This window comes from Marmota monax, unplaced genomic scaffold, assembly GCF_021218885.2.
Source record: "Marmota monax isolate L192 unplaced genomic scaffold, Marmota_monax_Labrador192_F-V1.1 WCK01_AAM20220418_F8-fsc00460, whole genome shotgun sequence".
In the NCBI taxonomy this organism is placed as follows: Eukaryota; Metazoa; Chordata; class Mammalia; order Rodentia; family Sciuridae; genus Marmota; species Marmota monax.
In genome coordinates, this window is record NW_026692817.1 from 12,232 (window position 1) to 24,657 (window position 12,426).

General features: G+C 33.3%; 2 pseudogenes; both read right to left on the minus strand.

The window, feature by feature from the left end:
- Positions 1-618: 618 nt before the first annotated feature.
- On the minus strand, positions 619-1,526 carry LOC124095328 (olfactory receptor 5V1-like; annotated as a pseudogene).
- Positions 1,527-6,154: 4,628 nt separating this feature from the next.
- LOC124095312 (olfactory receptor 5V1-like) lies at positions 6,155-7,096 on the minus strand (annotated as a pseudogene).
- Between the last annotated feature and the right edge of the window lie 5,330 nt (positions 7,097-12,426).

The window sequence follows — 12,426 nt, forward strand, 5'->3', positions numbered from 1 at the left end:
GAATTTCTTTAAAAGCTCCTATAAGCCAGGAATTACTCTTGACCCTAACAATTCAAAGGTGAATAGAACACACAAATCAGATAATAATAAATTGATGATTGTTATTAATAAGTTGTGATAATTGGGGTTATCAATGATTACTAGGTGGTAAAAAGATGCAATTTAAATGGCATAGTCAGGGAACTTTTGCTACCACTCCAACCCCCACCATCTTGCATAGTATCCTGTGACTTAAAAAAGAAGAGAAAATACTTCCAGATGGAGTGATTGGGAGAAAGTGTGTTTTGAACAAATTTATAAATAATAGAGAATTTTTTGTTTAAATGATTGGCAGGATATAAGTTGGAAATTAAGGAAATGGTCATAGTGGTGGTGTATAGCTAGGAACCAATTCCTACCTAGGAAAGGATTACTTAGGGTTTCTACAGGACATAGGTTATAAGATAGGTAATACACAGAATACTTAATACAGCAATTACCAAATAATCATAGATAAAGGAATAGTGTGCAAACCAGAAGTGTTTATAAACACTATAAAAAATAAAAGCAGTAATTTAATACTTTAAACATGTAATTTCTATTTTTTTTCTAACTTTAATTGCCATCTCATTAAAAGTTTTATTCATTCCTATAAAGCATAAATTTTCTATATTTCAATGTGTAAATTATAGGGTTCAGCATAGGAGTAACAACACTATACAATACTGAAATCAGTCTGCCTTTCTCCAATGAGTAAGTTGAAATGGCCTGCACATATGTAAAAATGGCACTACCATAATAGAGAAGAACAATGACCAGGTGGGAGGCACATGTAGAAAATGGTTTGGATCTCCTCTCTGAGGAATGGATCCTCAAGATGGTGGAGATTATGTAAAGGTAGGAAAGGACAATGCACAGTAAAGGAGTCCAACCAATGAAGACTCCAATGGAAAGCAACACCAGTTCATTGACAGAAGTGTCCCCACAAGACAAGATCAGCAAAGGGGGTATGCACAAAAGAAGTAATTAATCTGGATGTTGCAGAATGGCAGACGGAATGTCAGTACTGTATGCACCACTGAATTGAGGAAACTACCAATCCAACATGAGGCTGCTAACTGGCTATACAGGGCCTTGTTCATAATAACTGAATACCTTAAGGGTTTGCAGATGGCAATGTAGCGATCATATGCCATTGCTGCCAGGAGGAGACACTCTGATCCTACAAAGAAAATGAATGCAAAAAGTTGAGCCACACATCCCCCAAAGGAAATGCTCTTCTTCTCTGATACAAGATGTGCCATCATCTGTGGGACATTGGTGGTGGTATAGCAGACATCAAGAAAGGCCAGGTTCCTTAGGAAATAGTACATGGGTGTATGTAGGTGTGGATCAGCCATTGTCACCAAGATGATGAATATATTTCCTCCCAAAGTACATATATAGGTCAGAAAAAAGATGGTAAATAGTAAAAACTGCAATTCATTCAGGTCAGAGAATCTCAAGATGATGAATTCAGATATAGCTGTTTGATTCTTTCCTTCCATAATGTTGTCTGGTTTCCTCTGGGGAGTTGGGCAAAGAGACATATAGATAACAATAATCATATGCTACAGTAGCTATGGTCTGAAAAACAGGAAAGCAAAATATTACAAATACAATATTACTATCTATATCTGGTAGTAAACCAGGTAATATCACTCTTATAAACTATGACTCATACCAGCTACCAAACACATATGTAAAAACCTCCAGTGTTTCACTTGAAAATCATCTCCCTGTATAAGATACAGCACTGAAAATTTTTAACTAAGAGCAAATCACAAGGGCTGGGTTGTGGCTCATTGGTAGAGCATTTACCTAGCACATGTCAGGTACTGCGTTTGATTCGCAGCATCACATATAAATAAATTAAATAAAGGTCCATCAACACCTAAAAAAAAAAAAAAAGCAAATCACAAAAGGGCAATGTACGTCCTAAGATTCTCTGTTAATAATACCTCTGTCAAGCCTATTTACATTTTCCTGGTGATGTGTAGACATGTATTGCAGAAATAGTTACAGAAGAATCTCTCTGGCCTTCATTACTTTCTGCAAAGCTATCTCTGCTCCTCCTTTCCATCCTTAAATGCAGAACAAAATTTGTCTTTTTTTCTGATTCAAATTAATGTGTTTGTTTTAGAATATGTTGAAAATATAGAAAATAATTTTAAAAAATATTTTTAGTTGTAGATGGACATGATACCTTTATTTTGTTTATTTAGTTTTATGTGGTGCCAGGTTTTGAACCCAGGGTCTTACACATGCTAGGCAAATGCTCTACCACTGAGCTACAACCCCATCCCAAAAAGAAATTTTTAATAAATATAATACTTAATGTTCACAGAAATGTTTTGTGTCTGTGTTTCAGATCAGTTTTCCATATGTAAATATTCAAAATGAGGATCAGAAAAGTATGTATTTTAAACTGCTTTTTCCTTAAGCACTTCATTGTAATAGAGTTTCAGGGCAATAAACCCTATGAAACATGACCTTTAAGTTGTATATAATTTATCTTAATTCTGTACAACTTACATAAATGATAAGGGATTCATGATCTTTAGTGTGACAGCATCCTGACTTTGAAATAAGTCAGGGAAGTTGGTCTGACATTAGGTGTAACAGAAAATCTTCAGTAGTCTAAAATTAAAATTTAACATGCAACTATGGATCATTTTTACCTGTTTGTTAACTACATCTCAGATTCTAATCAACAAGATTGCTCAATGTTAGAAGTAGTTTAAGAAAAGCCACTGTTATTAGTGGTGAACATTTGTATTTTTTTATTTACTTATTTCTGTTATAATAAATTTTAATAATAAGCATGCTGAATTAGATTCTCTGAATTTTGGGTCAGGTTACATGTATTTCTACAAATTTTTAAAGAGACCCACTGGTGCAGGTCATCTGTCTGGAAAATTCAAGAGCCATTAGGTTTATTCAAGATTCTGTTGCTGTTTAGACAAATCATTTTAAGTGCTGAGTGGAGAAGGTTACCAATAATCTCTAAGCACTTTCTACATGTCATCTCATTTACTCTACACATATCCAGTGAGATAAGTAATATCATCATTGCCATTTTCCAGATGAAAACAGAGTTTCAGCAAGAAAGATATATGGCAGAGTTTAGGCAGCTAGCTAGGTGGAAATACATTTTTATCTCAATATACATACATTGAGTGGTAGAAAGTTTGATTCCCTTTAATGACAACAGAATCCTCTTTAAAAATACTTTTCTGGTTTTAATGAAACTTAAGTTCATACAATTAAATTATTTTAACTATGTAGTCACAAACTTTTATGACTTTTGCTCCCAGATGTTAATAATTTATGCCACAGCATCTTGATGGTTAAATCTAATTGTTACCAAATATCTGGTCTTTCGCTTTAATGTGTTTGTTTAAATAATAAAGATCCAGTGTAGTTGTTCACCTTCCTGACCAAATAAACATTAAATATTTGTGTTTTTGTTACTAAGGTTACTATTCCACAGTTTAGGTTAAGTCAGGTAATTAAAATGTTTGGTAAAATTGTGGGGATAATTATTATGTAAATGTATCTAATTGCCACACTGTATCCTGTCAATATGTATAATAATTGTCAATTGAAAAATAATTTTTAAAAAATGTTCAATTTATTGGCTGGGAATATAGCTTAGTTGCCTAGTATGTGCAAAACCCTGGGTTTGATACCCAGTAAAATACACACACAAAAAAATTTAATTTCAAATTCAAGGAAAAAAGTTAATTTTGTAGTTTGAACTCTCACACAAATTATAGAAACCAAAAACATAAATAAAATACCATGTTTAAAAATAAAAGTACATATTGTATATTTATTCAAATATATGCGTTATTGATTATCTGGGCCTACAGAAAAAAAAATATACATTTAATTTCAAGTTTGGAATGTAGTACATTTGTACTTTTGTTTTAAATAATGTCCTCACTGCTTGTGAACTACTGTGGACATTTTCAGTGGAAGTAGATGACAAATTAGATTAAGGTTTATATTTTCATAATATATTATCTCACATTGTTACTAGAACCAAATGAATTTTCTAGTATAATTTTCTCTCAATCCAAAATTCCTGTTCCCTAATCTATCTTTTTTTCTTTTCCTAATATCTTCTTCCCTTTTCTCATTTTTTTTAACATTTCTTTCTACTCCTGGGAAACCCTTTCTGCTAATTTTATTCAACAATTATATGGCAGTATGTTTCAAAGATAAAATTATAAGTATTAATATATAAATTTATATAATGTATGTGATATATATATATATATATATATATATATATATATATATATAATTTATATATTTTAAATTTTAGCCATATAATGTACAAATTATATGGCTGAAGACAAAGTGTACTAAAGACAAAATAAGAAAAAGAGAATTTAACCATATCTCCAGGAATATGCACATTGAAGATTATGCATGATTTTAAAAATATCTAATAAAAGCTATAATAATATTTTAAAGTAGAACACATAAGGGATAGACTAATATGGAATCTAGTTATCAAAAATTTCCAAGAGAAAATGTGAATTGAAATCTCAATAATAAACAGAAGTTAAGTAGGTAAGGCAAGGTGAATGTAGAAAACTTTCCATATACAAATAAGAACATATGCACAGGTCCTTAGGTTGGAGTAATGTGAGACCTAAAGGAAATCCAAGAAGCCTGGAAGGAAAGGAGCAAGGGCAGGAGGCTGCTATGATAATGTTAGAATCATCTGGAGCAACTGGAATCTATTTCAAGATTGTGAAATATTCTACTAGAATCTAAGAGCAATTGGAATATATTTCAAGAATGTAAGATGTCCATGTTCTAAAAATGGTCTTTCTGGAAAATGTGTGGGAAATAAAATAGAAGGAAGAAAGAATGAGCAAGACAAGCTCATTGAGTTCTCTTTTTCAGTCAGACAAAAGGTCATGGAACTTCACACCATTTTGGTGAGACCTGGGTTGGAAATAATCAGAGGCATTAGGAGATTTTAGGAGATACAATCTTTAAAGTTCTGGTATGAAATGAAAAAGAGGGATGAATTAAGGATAATCATTATTACTGACATACATTAAATGCTTGTTATGAAAAAAAATCTTATTTCTTCCAATTCTCTCTCTCTCTCTCTCTCTCTCTCTCTCTCTCTCTCTCTCTCACACACACACACACACACACAGCAAATATGAAATAGAAATATCATGCTCATAGTATAAGAAAAAAAACTAAATAAAGACATTTTAACCTTAATGGCTACACTGTGTTGATCTGAGTCCTAGTTTGAGTGAGTAAATGTTTAGTGGAGTCACTCACTGAGATAAAGAAAGCAGAAAACAGTTGAGATCTAGAGGTGGATCAGAGGTTCATTGGTGGTCTCAGTTATCTGGAGGCATCTTTGAGATATCCAATAAAATGTCTCAAAAAGCAGTTGCTATTTGGACCTCAGGACAGAGGTATGTACTAGAGACATACATTTGTAACACATCTGTAAATAAAAGAACCAAAAAAGGACAAAAACATGAGTTATGTAGTAAGAAAAGAGAAATATGGTAAGAGAAGCTTCTTTCACATTCTTCCACATATAGGAAATAAAGTACCAACTGATGAAGTTCATAAACAAATATTACATGGAAGAGAGCCACCATCTTTGGAAAGAGGATAAAGAATGGAAAACATAGATAAGAAGAAAACATCTAAAAAGAAGATATTGATGTCTCTCATGTTGAACTAGCAAAAGTTCAAGAATTCCAGGTAGAATAGCCTACAACTGCAATCCCAGCAATTAGGGAGCCTGAGGCAGGAGGATAGCAAGTTTGAAGCCAACCTCAACAACTTAGTGAGGCCCTTAGCAACTTAGTGAGACCCTATCTCAAAATTAAAAAAAAAATAAATAAAGGACTGAGGAATTCAATCTCTAGTGCCAAAACGAGGGGGAAAAAGAAAGCAAGCTCAAGATCATGTACATTTGATGTGGAGTGTGCCAATTCTTTCATCTCTGTCCCAGCATTTCAGGCAGTTTTTGAGTTTCAGGAGAAATAGCTGATTGGTGAAAGACTTAAATTCTAATATATGACTATTATTTTGAGATTACATATCAAAATAATTATTATCCTTAATCTTATCCTTAACATTACATCTCAAGACTTGGTGGCTGCCACCTTCTCCCTATTGTCTTCATAGCCTCTTTGATGTCCTTGTTCCTCAATGTGAAAATTATAGGGTTCAGCATGGGAGTAACAACACTATACAATACTGAAATCAGTCTGTCTTTCTCCAATGATTAAAATGAAATGGGCTGCACATATGTGAAAATGACACTACCATAATAGAGAACAATGACCAGGTGGGAGACAAATGTAGAAAAGGCTTTGTGTCTCCCCTCTGAAGAGTGGATCCCCAAGATGGTGGAGATTATGTAAAGGTAGGAAAGGACAATGCACAGGAAAGGAGTCCAACCAATGAAGACTCCAATGGATAGCAACACCAGTTCATTGACAGAAGTGTCCCCACAAGACAAGATCAGCAAAGGGGGTATGTCACAAAAGAAGTAATTAATCTGGTTGTTGCAGAATGGCAGACGAAATGTCAGTACTGTATGCACCACTGAATTGAGGAAACTACCAATCCAACATGAGGCTGCTAACTGGCTATACAGGGCCTTGTTCATAATAACTGAATACCTTAAGGGTTTGCAGATGGCAATGTAGCAATCATATGCCATTGCTGCCAGGAGGAGACACTCTGATCCTACAAAGAAAATGAATGCAAAAAGTTGAGCCACACATCCCCCAAAGTAAATGCTCTTCTTCTCTGATACAAGATGTGCCATCATCTGTGGGACATTGGTGGTGGTATAGCAGACATCAAGAAAGGCCAGGTTCCTTAGGAAATAGTACATGGGTGTATGTAGGTGTGGATCAGCCATTGTCACCAAGATGATGAATATATTTCCTCCCAAAGTACATATATAGGTCAGAAAAAAGATGGTAAATAGTAAAAACTGCAATTCATTCAGGTCAGAGAATCTCAAGATGATGAATTCAGATATAGCTGTTTGATTCTTTCCTTCCATAATTTGTCTGGTTTCCTCTGAGGAGTTGGGCAAAGAGAAGCATAGATTACAATAATCATATGCTACAGTAGCAATGGACTGAAAAACAGGAAAGCAAAATGGTACAGATAAAATATTACTATCTATATCTGGTAGTAAACCACAGGAGCAACACTCATATACTATGACTCATACCAGCCACACAACACATAGGTAAAAACTTTCAGTGTTTCACTTGAAAATCATCTCCCTGTATAAGATTTTAGGTGTAACAGCACTGAACATTTTTAACTAAAATAAATCACAAGGGCTGGTGTGTAACTCATTGGTAGAGCACTTACCTAGCATGTATCAGGTACTGGGTTTGATTCTCAGCATCACATATAAATAAATAAAATAAAGGTACATCAACACCTAAAAAAAAAAAAAAAAAGCAAATTGGGCTGGGGATGTGGCTCAAGCGGTAGCGTGCTCTCCTGGCATGTGTGCGGCCCAGGTTCGATCCTCAGCACCACATACAAACAAAGATGTTGTGTCCGCCAAAAACTAAAAAATAAATATTAAAAAATTCTCTCTCTCTCTCTCTCTCTCTCTCTCTCTCTCTCTCTCTTTTTAAAAAAAGCAAATCACAAAAGGGCAATGTACATCCTAAGATTCTCTGTTAATAATACCTCTGTCAACCCTATTTACATTTTCTTGGTGATGTGTAGACATGTGTAGCAGAAATAGTTACAGAAGAACCTCTCTGGCCCTCCGTACCTTCTGCAAAGCTATCTCTGCTCCTCCTTTCCTTAAATGCAGAACAAAACTTGTCTTTTTTTCTGATTCAAATTAATGTGTTTGTTTTAGAATATGTTGAAAATATAGAAAATATTTTTTAAAAATATTTTTAATTGTAGATGGACATGATACCTTTATTTTGTTTATTTAGTTTTATGTGGTGCCAGGGATTGAACCCAGGGTCTTACACATGCTGGGCAATTGCTCTACCACTGAGCTACAACCCCAGCCCAAAAAGAAATTTTTAATAAATATAATACTTATGTTCACAGAAATGTTTGAGTCTGTGTTTCAGATCAGTTTTCCTTATGTAAATATTCAAAATGAGGATCAGAAAAGTGTGTATTTTAACCTGCTTTTTCCTTAAGCACTGCATTGTAATAGATTTTCAGGGCAATAAGCCCTATGAAACATGACCTTTGAGTTGTAAATAATTTATCTTAATTCTGTAGAATTTACATAAATGATAAGGGATTAATGATCTTTAGAGTGACAGCATCCTGGCTTTGAAATAAGTCAGGAAAGTTGGTCTGACATTATGTGTAACAGAAAATCTTCAGTAGTCTAAAATTAAAAGTTAACATGCAACTATGGATCATTTTTATCTGTTTGTTACCTATATCTCAGATTCTAATCAACAAGATTGCTCAATGTTAGAAGTAGTTTAAGAAAAGCCACTGTTATTAGTGGTGAACATTTGTATTTTTTTATTTACTTATTTCTGTTATAATAATTTCAATAATAAGCATGATGAATTAGATTCTCTGAATTTGGGGTCTGGTTACTTGTATTTCTACAAATTTTCAAAGAGACCAACTGGTGCAGGTCATCTGTCTGGAAAATTCAAGAGCCATTAGGTTTATTCAAGATTCTGTTGCTGTTTAGACAAATCATTTTAAGTGCTGAGTGGAGAAAGTTACCAATAATCTCTAAGCACTTTCTACATGTCATCTCATTTACTCTACACATATCCAGTGAGATAAGTAATATCATCATTGCCATTTTCCAGATGAAAACAGTTTCAGCAAGAAAGATATATGGCAGAGTTTAGGCAGCTAGCTAGGTGGAAATACATTTTTATCTCAATATACATACATTGAGTGGTAGAAAATTTGATTCCCTTTAATGACAACAGAATCCTCTTTAAAAATACTTTTCTGGTTTTAATGAAACTTAAGTTCATACAATTAAATTATTTTAACTATGTAGTCACAAACTTTTATGACTTGTGCTCCCAGATGTTAATAATTTATGCCACAGCATCTTGATGGTTAAATCTAATTGTTACCAAATATCTGGTGTTTCACTTTAATGTGTTTGTTAAAATAATAAAGATCCAGTGCAGTTGTTCACCTTCCTGAACATTAAATGTTTGTGATTTTGTTACTAAGGAAACTATTCCACAGTTTAGGTTAAGTCAGATAATTAAAATGTTTGGTAAAATTGTGGGATTAATTATTATGTGAATGTATATAATTGCCACACTGTGTTCTATCATTATGTATAATAACTGAAAAACAATTTTTTAAAAATGTTCAAGTTATTGGCTGGGAATATAGCTCAGTGGTAGAGCACTTGCCTAGCATGCGCAAAACCCTGGGTTTGATACCCAGTAAAATACACACACAAAAAATATTCAATTTCAAGCTCAAGAAAAAAAGTTAAATTTGTAGTTTGAGGTCTCATACAAATTATAGAAACTGAAAACATAAATAAAATACCATGTTTAAAAATAAAAGTACATATTGTATATTTATTCAAATATATGCTTTATTGATTATCCTGGCCTACAGAAAAAAATATATACATTTAATTTCAAGTTTGGAATGTAGTACATTTGTACTTTTGTTTTAATTGATGTCCTCACTGCTTGTGAACTACTGTGGACATTTTCAGTGGAAGTACATGACAAATTAGATGAAGGTTTAAATATTCATAATATAGTATCTCACATTGTTACTAGAACCAAATAAATTTTCTAGTATAATTTTCTCTCAATCCAAAATTCCTGTTCCCTAATCTATCTCCTTTTCTTTTCCTAATATCTTCCTCCCCCTTCTCATTTTTTTAACATTTCTTCCTACTCCTGGGAAACCCTTTCTGCTCATTTTATTCAACAATTATATGGCAGTATGCTCCAAAGATAAAATAATAAGTATTAATGTATATATTACATATAATATATGTGATGTATACATAATTTACACGTTTTAAATTTTAGCCATATAATGTACAAATTATATGGTTAAAGACAAATTATACTAAAGAAAAAATAAGAAAAAACACAATTTACCTTTATCTCCAGGAATATGCACATTGACTATTATGTATAATTTTAAAAATATCTAATAAAAACTATAATAATTATTTTAAAGTAGAAAACAGAAGGGATAGACTAGTATGGAACCTAGTTATCAAAAATTTCCATGAGAAAATGTGTCTTGCAATCTCAATAATGAACAGGAGTTAAGTAGTTAAGGCAAGGTGAATGTAGAAAACTTTCCATACACAAATAAGAACATATGCACAGGTCCTGAGTTGGAGGTAATGTGAGACCTAAAGGAAATCCAAGAAGCCTGGAAGAAAAAGGGCAAGGGCAGGAGGCTTCTCTGATAAGGTTAGAATCATCTAGAGCAACTGGAATCTATTTCAAGAGTGTGAAATATTCTATTAGACTCTAAGAGCAATTGAAATATATTTCAAGAATGTAAGATGTCCATGTTCTAAAAATGGTCTTTCTGGAAAATGTGTTTGTCAATAAAATAGAAGGAAGCAAGAATGAGCAAGACAAGCTCATTTAATTCTCTATTTCATTCAGACAAAAGGTCATGGAACTTCACACCAGAGTGGTGATACCTGGGTTGGAAATAATCAGAGGCATTAGGAGATGTTAGGAGATACAATCTTTAAAGTTCTGGTATGAAATGAGAAAGAGAGATGAATTAAGGATAATCATTATTACTGAAATATATTAAATGCTTGTTATGAAAAAAAATCTTATTTCTTCCAATTCTCTCTCTCTCTCTCTCTCACTCTCTCTCTTTCTCTCTCTTTCTCTCTCTCACACACACACATCAAATATGAAGTAGAAATATTATGCTCATACTAGAAGAACAAAACTAAATAAAGAGATTTTAACTTTAATGGGTGCACTGTCTGATCTGAGTCCTAGTTTGTATGAGTAAATGCTTAGTGGAGTCACTGAAATAAGGAAAGCAGAAAACAGCTGAGATCTAGAGGTGGATCAGAGGTTCATTGGTGGTCTCAGTTAACTGGAGGCATCTTTGAGATGTCTAATAAAATGTCTCAAAAAGCAGTTGCAATTTGGACCTCAGGAGAGAGGTATATACTAGAGACAGACATTTGTAACACATCTGTAAATAAAAGGTGTTTAAAACTATCATGTAGATGGGAGTGAATAGAGTAAGAAATAAGGGAACACAAAATCGAACATTCTTAAGTTCTGTAGAATTAATTTGCTATGTGGAGATGCCATAAAAGAAGATGGATAAGTAAAATAATAATATGAAGAATCCAAAGAAGCATCAAATCACAGTTAGTATATGAACAATGGTGCAAAATATAAAAATACAAAAAAAAAAAAACCACACCAATTTTCTTACTTTGTTACTCATAAGAAGACATCCTGCTAATGACAATCCTCTGTCACCAACACAGTCATTATGAGCTGTCAGGTGAGAGACAGAGGAAACACTGATCCAGCTGCTTTGCCTTCCTCTTTGCATGTATTACATATTCGGAGAAAGAACTGTTTTCTCCCAGGGATATCCTGATTCTTTTGTTTTACCATTTAGGATACTTCCCAAGCCTACTGTGCCCTGAGATAATTCCTTCTCAGTTCAAAACACATTTTTCTGTGTCCTAATCTATTAGGGAGCTGTCACATTGTAAGGTGACCAGATGGAATAATTAAAACAACTAATATGTTAATTCTTTAAGGTTATTTGCCTTGAGACAAAATACATTTTTTCAGAATATTCCTTTTAATTTTATATTTAACCTTCAAATTTTTCTTTCTGCCCCCATTTCTATCTTCCAATTTTCATGTATTTTTTCAAAGTTCACCTTATAATCTACCTTTCTCATCAGTTGGAAATGATGTTTCTCCCTTGGGGAATTCTGAGGCTTTTGTTTAGATCTCAACTATGGCACTTAAACAAAACATATTGATTTTGTAACTTATATTACTTATTTTGCCACAAATCATTTAGGATTTCCTTAGAATTGAGGACAAATGGATGATGGGGGGGATATTTTCAGGGGTTTACATCATAGTAAGATCTCAAGGATGGCTACTCAGGACCCACAAGAAAAGATTCCCAGAAAATTCATGAAGTTTCTCAGTCTTGATGTTTTTACTTCTAAGAGACTCAGTGCATATGTTTTTTTTAAATATTGGCTGTTTACAGTATGTTTACCCAGGGGCACTTTACCACTGAGCTATATCCCTACTCATTTTTTACAATGGGGCTAATAAGTTGCTGAAGATCTCGCTAAGTTGCTAAGACTGACATTGAACTTGTGATCCTCCTGCTTTAGCCTCCCAATTA